This window comes from Sarcophilus harrisii, chromosome 3 (genome assembly GCF_902635505.1).
Source record: "Sarcophilus harrisii chromosome 3, mSarHar1.11, whole genome shotgun sequence".
NCBI classification, from domain to species: Eukaryota; Metazoa; Chordata; class Mammalia; order Dasyuromorphia; family Dasyuridae; genus Sarcophilus; species Sarcophilus harrisii.
In genome coordinates, this window is record NC_045428.1 from 4,941,929 (window position 1) to 4,954,183 (window position 12,255).

Consider the following 12,255-nt stretch of genomic DNA (forward strand, 5'->3'; position numbering starts at 1 on the left):
GAAGAGATTTAGCATGAAAAGAAAGAAAGTATAGAACAAATGGGGGATAGAATAAAGGGAAATACACTTAGCAATCATAACTGTGGGGAAAAACAGTTAATCAAGTTTCTCTGATAAAGACCAATCATTTCTCAAACATTAAATAACTGAGTCAAATTTGTAAGAACTGCAGCTATTTCCCAATGAAAAATGATAGAGAGATCTGTATAGTTTTCAGATAAAGTAATAAAAACTATCTACAGTCACATGACAAGGTGTTCTAAATCACTATTGATTGGAATTATGCAAATTAAAACAAATCTGAGGTAATGCCTATTAGATTGACTAATAGGATAGAAAAGGAGAATAATAAACATTGAAGGAGATGTAGGAAAAATGAGACATAAATGCACTATTCGTGAAGCTATGAACTGATTTGGCCATTCTGTAGATTAATTTCCATTTTATACCCAAAGGACGTAAAATATGTATACCCTTTGATTTAGCAATACCACTGCTAGATCTATATCCAAAAGAGGTTTTAAAAAAAAAGCTAAAAGGATCTACATGGACAGAAATATTTCCAGCAGTTCTTTTCTGGTGACAGAGATTTGGAAATTGGGAGGATGCTCATCAACTGAGGAATAGCTAAACTAATTGTGGTTTGTAATTGTGATGAAATACTATTGTGCTATAAGAAATGATAAGTATGCTATCAAAAAAAAAAAAAAAACCTGGAAAGAGTTCCATGGGTTGATGAAATGAACTGTGTACAAAGTTACAACAATATTGTAAGATGATTATGCACAAGTGACTTAACTATTCTCATAAATACAGTGATCCAAGAAAACTTTGAAGGAATTAGGATGAAAAGTACTATCCATCCTCAAAGAACTGATGATGCTTGAATACAGATTGAAGCATACTTTTTTTAAACTTTATTTTTCTTGAGGGTTTTTTGTTTGTTTTCTTTAATAATGAATAAAGTAAAGGAAGAGGGAGGAAAAGGAAAAGAGGGAGAAAGAGGAGAAAAAGAAATAGGAGGAGGAAGAAGAGAAAGAGAAGAAGAAGGGAATGTAAAAGAAGAAGAAAAAAGGAGGAGGAAGAAGAGGAGGAGGAGGAAGAGAAGTAGTAGTAGCAGCAGCAGCAGCAGTAGTAGTAGTAGCAGTAGTTGTTGTAGTAATAGTAGTAGCTGTAGTTGTATTAGTAATAGTAGTAGTAGTAATAGTGGGGTGATGATGGTGGTGGTGGTGGTCGCAGTGGTGGTGGTGGTGGTGGTAGCAAATGATAGATACATGTTCCTCAGGCTCAGTCTTTTATTGTTACACAGAGAACAATTGCTCATCTTGCATTTTGCTCTTTCTCTAAGCTCTAGAATACTTCTGGACCTGATAGAACATTCATTGAAATATCAAAGGAACTTGGATATATCCTGTGGAACCCCTAAAAGAAGACAGCAAGTTCATGACATAAATTAAAAAATAAATAAATAAAAACTTTAACCAGTCTTATAACCAAATCCCTGACCAACTCTTATGAACCAGTTCCAGTAAAGGAGTGCCACTTTTTTCTACATATGAGTCCCAGAAATAATCAGCCTTTGACAATTAGGTAGTTCATAGAATACTATGTCTAGAGTCAGGAGAACCTGAGTTCAAATCCAGCCTCAAATATTTCCATGTGCTGTAACCTTGGGCAAGTCACCCAAACTCTGTTTGCCTCAGTTTCCTAAACTATAAGTTGGAGGTAAAAAATAGCACCTACCTCCTGAGGCTGTTGCCTAAATTAAAAGAGATAAATCGCTAAGGTGCTTAGGATAGTTCTTGGCACATAGCAAATGTTATATAATTGTTAGTTATTATTATTATGGTTACTCTAACATGCACATCATTGCTGCTCTTTAGCCCTGACTGAACTTAATTATTCCCTTTCTTCACCTTCCTATGGGCAGAACTGACCCAATATCGTTTTTAGCTTCTTGCTTCAGCTGCACGGGTTCATCTGCCTTAGTCCAGGTTTGTCTGCCTTAGTCCCTTGCTAAAACAAAAAAATATAATAAGTTCCTACCCAGCTTTTCAGAATTCCCCAACCTGGTTCCCATAGTGCCCTTACCAAGGGAGCAAATATAGGATGGAATGGGAAAGTTCAGGACAAGAAAATGCAATTCACTGTGTCTTTGAAAGCTGCTGGCATAACCTTTCTGGCATAAAGCAGTAGGCTTATTTGCAGGACATATGATAAACTGGAATGACAGCCGTGTCCTGGTTCTGTAGAAAAACATTAAAAAGAAGGTTTTCTCAATCTAACCAGGACATCGAACAGCCCAGTAATGTTCAATTTGGGGAAAGGTGATTATTAAGGTTCTGAAACTGAAAGTCTCAATAATTGCTTTAAGAATCAGATCCCCTATCCCTTCCCCACACACTGCCTTTAAATATTTCTACTCAACCCAAAGAGCTGTAGCATAAATTAAGTAAAGTAATGGATAAATGTTAACTCTTATTATCAGAGGATTTTTTGCACTTAATATATTATTTTTCCAACTTCAGATAAAGATAATTTTCAACATTCATTTTTGTGATATTTTAAGTTCTATTTTTTTTGCCTTTCTCCCTTCTATCCCCCTTCCCCAAGACAGCAAGCAATCCAATATAGGCTATACATGCACAATCATATTAAACATATTTCCAAATTTTGTGAAAGAGGGATCAGAACAAAAGTGAAAAACAAGAAAGAAAAAACAAAAAAATAATAAAACTATAAAAATTGTATATTTTATTCTTTATTTAGACTCCATGGTTCTTTTTCAGTGGATGGGATTTTCCATCACAGGACTTTTAATATTGTTGTGGATCATATATTTTTGAGAAGAACTAAGTCTATTATAATTGATCATAACACTGTGTACAATGTTCTGATTCTGCTCTCTTTACTTAGCATCAGTTCACATAAGTCTTTCTAATTGTTCCTTCCCCCCCCGAAATGTCTGCTTATCATTTTATAGCAATATATTATTCTATGATATTCACATACCATAGCTTGTTCAATCATTTCTCAGTTGATGGGCATTCCCTTAATTTCTAATACTTCAACACCATAAAAAGAGCTTCTATCAATATTCTCCCACATGTAAGTCTTTTTTTTTTTCCTATTGGTGTTGTTGAGGGGTGTATCTAAATCCATGATTTCATCAATATAGCAAACTTTTGTTTCATTAATTTCATTGGACAATTTGATTTTGGGCAACTCATACTTAACACTTTTAAAAGGTGGGGCATTGAAAGGTTATATTATTTGATAATGTCAATACAACTAATGTGCCTCCAAAAAACAATATGGTTGCAAGATGTCCTGACACCAATGTGGGATATCTTCAAAACACACAATTGTTCCCCTTCTCAGTGTTGTTACTCCCCCTCTTTTTCTTCCCTGCTCTTTCTACTCCTGGGACTGTTATTCCTACTTTACTATTGCTACTACTACAACAACAGCAACTCCTCCTCTTTCTCCTCCTCCTCCTCCTCCTCCTCCTATTACTATTACTACTACTACTACTACTACTACTACTACTACTACTACTACTACTATTACTACTACTACTCCCACTCCTACTCCTACTCCCACTACTAACACTACTATTTACACTACTATTAACGCTACTACTAACACAATTCCTACAAATACTATTGCTGCTGCTGTTCTTAATACTACTTCTACTTCTACTACTACTACTAATTATAGGAAATGAAAGCATGTTGGTATAGTGACAGAAAAGATTTCCTTGAAGCAATGGTGATTTGGTTCTGCAGGAGCAAGTCATTTAGTAGTCAATTCCTGACTGAGATACCCATGCCTTAAGGAGCTTTGGCTTGATTCATTCCATTATCAAGTTGTCTCACTCTATTTATCTGTTTTACTTCTTCTCTAGTCTTCCTCTTCCCCACACAATTGTCTTCCCCAATTATAACATAAACCCTTAGAATGGAGACTGTCTTACACTCCTAACACTTTGCCCAGTACCTGCTTGAAGAGCTTAATAGTAGTTACCAACCTGCCCTGAAAGAAGATACCTTCTTGCCTTGGAACTGCCCATACCAATCCAAGTACAGTTTCAATAGCTTTCCTCAATTCTCAGAGACATAACTCTCAGGAAGTACCTAGAAGTTGCCCCCTCACATGAAGATGTCCAAAGAGCTGCTGAAGGAAGAAGAGGGAAGAACCTCCCAATGTTCAAATAGCCCCACTACACAGTCAGGGGTTCCAGTGCCATCTCAAAAGTGATTGTGATGTTCAAGGTCAAACTGTTTATCCAGAAGAATACTGTTGTAAGCAATTTTTAAAGGTACAAATTAGTGGTAGCATGTGCTGTGTTAATTACATCTAAAAATATTCCAAACATTTTTCCTTTAGCACTTAAACATCTGTTCGTGTAGGCAAAGGTTCTTTTGAATTCCACTGTAAATTAAATGATGTTTTCCTTGATAACAGTGGAGAAAACAATAGATTCCTCCTAAGCAAAAGTCTAGAAAAAAGCTGTTATCAACGGAGAGGCAAAGGGGAAGAAGAAGCTGACCCAGACTGGAGGAACTGAGTATTTCTTCTTTAACTCCAAATGATATTCTGGTAAAAAACAGGAGACAGAAAATGAAAACTTTGATTTAAAAAGAAAGAAAAATAAATTAATGCATTATAGGCCACAGAATAGGGAAAACAAACAAACCATAGCCCTCATAAAGACATAGATTGAAGATTATTTAAGGTCATACATATAAATCTAGAAGGGAGCTCAGAGGCTCACCAGACCAAGTATATCTTTCTTTAGATAATGAATCGGAGGTACAATACATCGCCAAAGACTTCAGAGATCAAACAATTAAGCATGGATTTGATCTGAGGTCCTTTGACTCCAAACTCATCATTTATCACCATTAAGCAGTATGTCCAAAGGTATCATAAGCCCTAATTATACACCTGAGTGAACTGTAGAGTGTCTTTCATGATAGCATCTTATTAGTTGATAGAGGTTGTGTATGTACTTCTCTCAAATGGGTGATGATATTGTACATTCTATTGATTTTAATTCCTTTAATTTCAATACTAATTTTCACACAATCAACACAATTGATTGGGATACACTCCTCAACTCTAAAAAAGGGTCCTATCCAATGTTTCAAAAGTCCTGGTCTCCTTGCTATTCCATAAAGAAGACACACCATCTCTGAGCTTCAGACATTTTCTTTGACTATCCCCACATCTAGATTTCTTCCCCTCCTTATTTCTGTCCTTCAAGTTCCAAAGGAAATCTGCTTTCTACAAGGAGCATTTTCCAACCCACCTTTAACTCTAATGTTTTCTCTCCCTTAATTATTTCCTATTTATCCTGTAAATAACTTGTTTATGTATTTTGATTACTTCCTGTTTCTCCCATTAGATTATGAGCCCCTTTGAAGGAAGGACTGCCCTTTATATTTCTTAGTAGCCACAGTTCTTGGCACACCACGGATGCTTAATAAATGCTCATTGACTGACTGAGTTCACAGTTGCCAAATTATAAGTGTTTTATGATATCTCCACTTAGAATCCTAAGTCAATCAAACCACAACCCCTTTGAAAAGTGATTATTTCAAAGATATTTGATTGAATTTGGGGGCCAGCTTTATTCACAAATGGGATAGAGTGTCACACCATATTTTATGTTGAAGTGAGGAAGCTTTTCTTGGCCCCAGGCTCCTACTTATCATTACTCACTGTGTCTGGGAATTCCACCTTCTCTTGGATTCTCTTTAAAAAGTAACATTATGTTAGTTCAAAGAGTCTGTAAATAATTTTCTCAGACCATGGACAAAGCTGGTCATTGAATTAGTTTATCAGAATGTGGGAACCACGCAAGCAGCTCTGTTCCTACCACAATGTCCAGTTGGCAGCACGATGTGAACAGATTTAATACATGTTGAAGTAATTGACAGGTCTCTAGCATGTTAGCTTTCTTCCCTCTATCTGCTCCCCCTATTAAGGAAAGAATAGTTCATCATTTCCTCCAGGGGAATGAAAAGAAGCAGATCTACGTCGTCCTCCTTTCTAGCCAGAGACATGATTGATGGTGATTGGTTCTTAAATCAGTCAGATACTTCATGTATGAGATGCTCTGAATAGTGGGTGTAAAAACAATTTCAGAAGGTTTCACTTGCTAATTAATCATATTGGAAGTTACAGCTTTTGCTTCAAGGCCTTTTGAACTCAGCACAAAAATTTATGCAAACCCCCCTCCACCTTTCTAGGTTTTCCCTGAGAACAGGTGTTTTCCCCAATCAGACATTGTCACTGGCTCATTCTGCATGTCTGGAATAGGTCACATCTAGGTCTGACCAGAGTAGCACTCGGGGAAATTAAGACTCCAGGTTATGTTTTCCTCAACAATAATATAGAGAGAAAGAAATAGAAAAGAAAAAAGAATCCTATCTTTTTTGATTCAAGAGCAACAGTGGAAAGAAAACACGAAATCTTACTGGTATTTACATGGAGATTTTTAAGGTTTTGGTTATTCCTACTGTTCCTAGAGGGAAAAAAAAGACACATGATACAATGCAAGGAAAAATGGTCAGGGAGTCAGAAGATCTACATTCAAGTACTGACACTGGAATGGGCAAACCACTACAACACAATTGAGACATTTAGGATTCCCCGATTCTTGGCTACTTCACAGGGAAAATGGAAGTCATAACACCAGCATTATCCATTAGGTCTTTTGACATCTGTCTGCAATGGTCCCAAGTTTTCCAGTGTATATATGCATGAGAGGAGGCAGGAAATGTAATTAATAATAATAAGTAATAGTAACATTCATTTCCATAATAAGATTTGCAAAACAAATTGTATATGTTACATTATTTAAGTCTTGTGACACTCCTATGAGTGCCTTGTTACACTGTTCTATAGATGTGACCTTGAGCTCTGGAAAAATAACAAGTGACTTTTCCAGGGTCACACATTATGGTATATACTTCAGAATATGAACCTGAAGATTTGCCTCCACCCAGAGCATTTTATCATTACATCATGTCCTCTCTCTAAAAGGGATTAGAAATTCCATGAAATGGTATAGTCAAGGTTACAATTCATCCAACAAATACTTATTAAGCTTCTACTTTGTGCCAGGGTCTGTTCTAGGCCCTAGGAATAAAAAAAAAAGGAAAATAAACCAATCTCCATCTTCAATGCACTTTTATTCTATTAGGAAAACTCATACACCCAGTCTCTGATTTTGTTTATCACCTACGTAGCATGTTAACCTTTTTCTTATATATCTTCTCCCTACAATTTCAGGGAACTCATAGCATAGCCAAGTACAGGAGTGATCACAGAGACATCCATCACAGAGTAACAAAGAGAGAGCCAGAGAGAAACCATCCAGAGGCCAGACACCTTGGCTCAGTGTTCAGGCTTAATGAAGTCTCCAGTTCAGTCTTTCTCCCTCCTCCCCAAAGAGACCCCTCTGCAGAAAGAATAAGATGGGCCAGGCTCCCAAACCAAAGACATAAGGTTCTCTTTCTCTCTGCTTTTCTCTGTAGCTTTCAGACAACTTCAGAGGGAAATGAATGCTGACTGCTTTTCACAAATGATGCTTTTAGCAAGGGCTTCTGCCCCAGAGCTAATCTTCCTTGGGTTCTCATTCTCATAATTCAACAAGCATCAAGGAAGCACTACTAGGTGGGCTGCCTGCTGACAAGGCACTGGGGAAACATGGTGAAAGAAAACAAAAAATTTCTGCTTTCAACAAACTATGACTATATATATATATGTGTGTGTGTGTGTGTGTGTGTGTGTGTGTACATATAGATAGACAGAAAGACAGATAGATAGATAAAATATATATTCATAGAAATACAAGATAATTGTGGCAGAGCCCAAGCAGTGATAAAGAATAAAAACTTCATACTGAATGTGATATGAGATGAATTTGGAAAGAAATTGGGAATTCTGAGAGGGGATGCTGAGGGAGAAATATGTTCCATGCATGGAAGATGGAGACAGGAATGCTATGACCTAGGAGATATGAGCAAGGTCACTGCAATGACACCATTAGATCTGGGAAGGGAAGTGATATATAAAACCCAGATGGCAGTCAGATTATGAAGGATCTTAGAGGCTTAAGATCTGAGACTGGGCTAGACCTTAAAAGGAACTGGCAACCACTAGAATTTAGAAGATAGGGGCATGCCAATGTTAGACTTGTGATTTAAGAAACTCACTTGGGCAGCTGTATTGAGGATGGATAAGAGAGAAGAGAGCCTCTTGGCAGGAGAGCAGTGATGAAGCAATGGCAATGGTCCAGATGAGAGGTAATTAGGGTCTGAAAAAGGGGGAAGGTTGGCTGGGTGAGTCGAGAGAAACAGATGGATGAGCACACTGTTGTGATGGCATTCATGCCAAGTCTTATATGTCACACTCTTAGTTATAGAGAAGTTTGCTTATTCCCTCCATGGAGGGAATTTCGGAACTGAAAGGCTCCATCCCAAATTAAATCACATCTGACCTATTTTCTCTTCTCCCACAAAAGTCAAAGACAGAGTATGTCACCTTACAAAACTCTAGAAAGCAATGGGAAAGCAGAAAATAATATTGAAAGAAAAAAAGATAAAAAAAATGAACCCAAGTCATTTAAATGACTGTGTTTGCTCAGTGCAGCATGAAGCTATGTGCTATTTCCATTGTTGATGTTTTCTCCATGCTCTATGATGCTCTCTAAGTTATCTAAAGATCCAGGTTTAGAGAAGCTTCCTTTTAATCTTATCTTATGGTTGTGCAATTTTGCATGTGCCTCCATGAGAAGTGCTTTGTCAATACTCCCTAAATGAATCTATTTATTTAGTGCTATATCAATCAAACTCCTAAGAAACTATTTTACTGACCTAGAAAAAATAACAACAAAATTCATCTGGAAGAACAAAAAGTAAAGAATTTCAATGGAATTAATGAAAAAAAAAAAAAGCAAGTGAAGGTGACCTAGATCTAAAACTATATTACAAAGCAGTGGTCATCAAAACCATTTGGTACTGGCTAAGAAATAGATCAGTGAAATAGGTTAAGTTCACAGGAGAAAATAGTCAATAGCTATAGCAATCTAGTGTTTGACAAATCCAAAGAGACCAGCTTTTGGGATAAGAATTCACTATTTGACAAAAAAACTGCTGGGAAAAATGGAAATTAATATGGCAGAAATTAACATTGACCCACACATAACACTGGATAACAAAATAAGGTCGAAATGGGTTCATGATCTAGACATAAAGAATGATATAAACAAATTAGAAGAAGATAGGAATGTTTACCTCTCAGACTGTGGAGGAGAAATGAATTTGTGACCAAAGAAGAACTAGAGATCATCACTGATTACAAAATAGATAATTTTGATTATATTAAGTTAAAAGGTTTTATACAAACAAAACTAATGCAGGCAAAGTTAGAAGGGAAGCAATAAACTGGGAAAACATTATTACATTCAAAGGTTCTGACAAAGGCCTTATCTCTAAAATATATAGTTGACTCAAATTTATAAGAAATCAAACTATTCTCCAATTGATAAAGGGTCAAAGGATATGAACAATTTTCAGATGAAGAAATTGACATTATTTCTAGTCATATGAAGATTTGCTCCAAATCATTATTGATCAGAGAATTGCAAATTAAGACTAATCTGAAATACCATTGCACACCTCTCAGATTGGCTAAGATGACAGGATAAGATAATGATGAATGTTGGAGTGGATGTGGGAAAACTGGGACACTGATATATTGTTGGTGGAACTGTGAATGGATCTAACTATTCTGGAGAGCAATCTGGAATTATGTTCAAAAAATTATCAAACTGTTCATACCCTCTGATCCAGCAGTGTTTTTGCTGGGCTTATATGACAGTGAGATCTTAAAGGAGGGAAAGGGACCCATATGTGCAAAACATGTTTGTGGCAGCCCTTTTTACATAGTGACAAGAAACTGGAAACTGAATGGATGCCCGTCAACTGGAAAATGGCTGAATAAGTTATGATACAGGAATGTTATGGAATATTATTGTTCACAACAAACAGGATAATTTCAGAAAGGCCTGGAGAGACTTACATGAACTAATCCTAAGTGAAATGAGCAGAATCAGGAGATCATTATACATGGCAACAACAAGACTATATGGTGATCAGTTCTGATGGATGTGGCTCTCTTCAACAATGAGATGATTCAGGCCAGTTCCAATAATTCAGTGATGAAGAGAGCCATCTACACACAAAGCAAGGACTGTGGGAACTATGTGTGGGCCACAACATAGCATTTTCACTCTTTCTGTTGTTTGCTTACATTTTTTCCTCAGTTTTTTTTTTTCCTTCTTGATCCTATTTTTTTTTTTTGTGCAGCAAAATAACTGTATAAATATGTATACATATATTGAATTTAACATATATTTTAACATATTTAACATGCATTGGACTCCAATAGGGAGGGAATGGGGGAAGGAGAGAAAAATTTGGAACAGAAGTTTTTGCAAGAGTCATTGTTGAAAAATTACCCATGCATAGATTTTGTAAATAAAAAAAAAATTAAAAAATAAAATCAAAAAGAGAAGTGCTTTGTCAAATCTGCCACTAGGCTCATGAATTTGATATATGGTTTTGATGTCATGTTTATGTATTTTAAATCATATTAACAGTCTCTGAAGGTATTTTTTTTTTACTTCTACCTCAGTTGACATCTGTGCAAGATTGTAGACATATGTAGTTTTTCCCCACCTACTAAGTATTGGACTGGGATCCCCTTGAGGCTCCCAGATATTTTGACCTCTGTCTCTGATAAAAGTCTAGATTTGATTAAAAAAGATCACCTTATATCACTTACTGTAAGCTTTTAAAATTGATTTAATCACGTTTGAATGTGTTAAAGCTTTTTTAAAAAAAGTACAAAAGTATCTTAAAATCCAACAAATTAGAATATGGATTGAGGGGCATCCAACACTCAAAGCTTAAGTATGTTCCCGATTACTTGCCTCGCATTACATTCTATGGATACATCTGTGGTGCTTTTTTGTTTTTGTTGTTGTTGTTTCCTCCCTTTTTTATAGAAAACCTGTAAGTATATTCTACTAACTACTTAAAGTATGCTGTATCATTCTATATGACTCAGCAAGACATTAAATTGAATTTGCAGGAAAGTAATCATTGAAAGCTTGCTGAGCTGGAATCCTCTGAAGTATTCAGTTTTTGTGTTGCAAGCTGTTCTTTAAGGAGCCTATGTGAAATCACCTGGTTCCTCCATTTTTCACATCCTACTTGGAAAACAACTCTAGAAGATGCTTGGGTTTGTCCCTAAAAGAACAGTGACTGCAAATGATCTTAAAAAGTAGTGACAATCTAATCATTAGGACCATAGATTTAGGTCTGGAGAGAGCATGAATGACATGGCATCTGACCCATTCATTTAAAGATGCAAAACTTGAGGACTAGAAAGGTGAAGGGGATTTATTTTCACCAAGTCAGAAAACGAGTAAGATGGAAATGGAGCCCAAGTATTCCTTTCTCTCTCACACATTCTCTCTACTGTACCATATTGACTCTTCCTGACCAAGTATATGGAAGATAATTTTTGGGTGGAGGGGAGAAGCTATCTAGAATGATGAAAAAAAAGGTAAAATTCTCTTTTCTCTCATCAAAGTGTTTGATAGGCTTTGATTTGTGTCAGCATGAGATTTCTCTGAATAATATTTTTTTAAGTGGGGAGGTTTTTTTCCCCATATTTTTTCTGGATTCATAAAACTCTTTGTGCAAACATTATAAACTCCAGTCTTGGTAAAGGTATCGACATTTCTGAATACTACTAGACAAAATTATAATTAATTTTGATAGGTTTAGTATTACCAGAGATAAAGTAAGGAACCAATCCTGAGAGAACTCTGTTCTTTCTCAGAGATGATGGTAAGCAATCAAGGTAAACAATCTTACTAAAAAAAGAGGGGCAGTAATTACATGTAGAAAATGAAAAAAAAAAGTTTTCTTGGGGGAAGAAGATGAATTTTGGATGCTGGATTTGGCATCCTTGGTTCTGAGTTAGAATCCCAGTTCTGTCATCCACTATCTATATGACTTTAGATGAAATACCTTCTCAGTACCTTAGTTTCTTCTCCTGTTAGCTCAGAAGCTTGAATTAGAGTTTGAAGTCCCTTGTAGCTCTAAATCATTGATTGATGGTGTTTCCCTCCATTCACCTTAAGTTTCCTCAATGGTCAAATGAACTAGA

The 12,255-nt window shown here is 36.1% G+C and overlaps 1 long non-coding RNA gene across 2 annotated transcripts; it reads right to left on the reverse strand.

The window, feature by feature from the left end:
- Positions 1–1,253: 1,253 nt before the first annotated feature.
- On the reverse strand, positions 1,254–12,255 carry LOC116422981. Of its 2 annotated transcripts, XR_004233471.1 has the most exons (4): positions 12,128–12,255; positions 2,092–2,246; positions 1,938–2,016; positions 1,254–1,422 (listed from the first exon to the last, which is right to left on the reverse strand). It is a non-coding gene; the product is annotated as an uncharacterized LOC116422981 (long non-coding RNA). The 2 variants fall into 2 exon arrangements; XR_004233470.1 differs by lacking the exon at positions 1,938–2,016.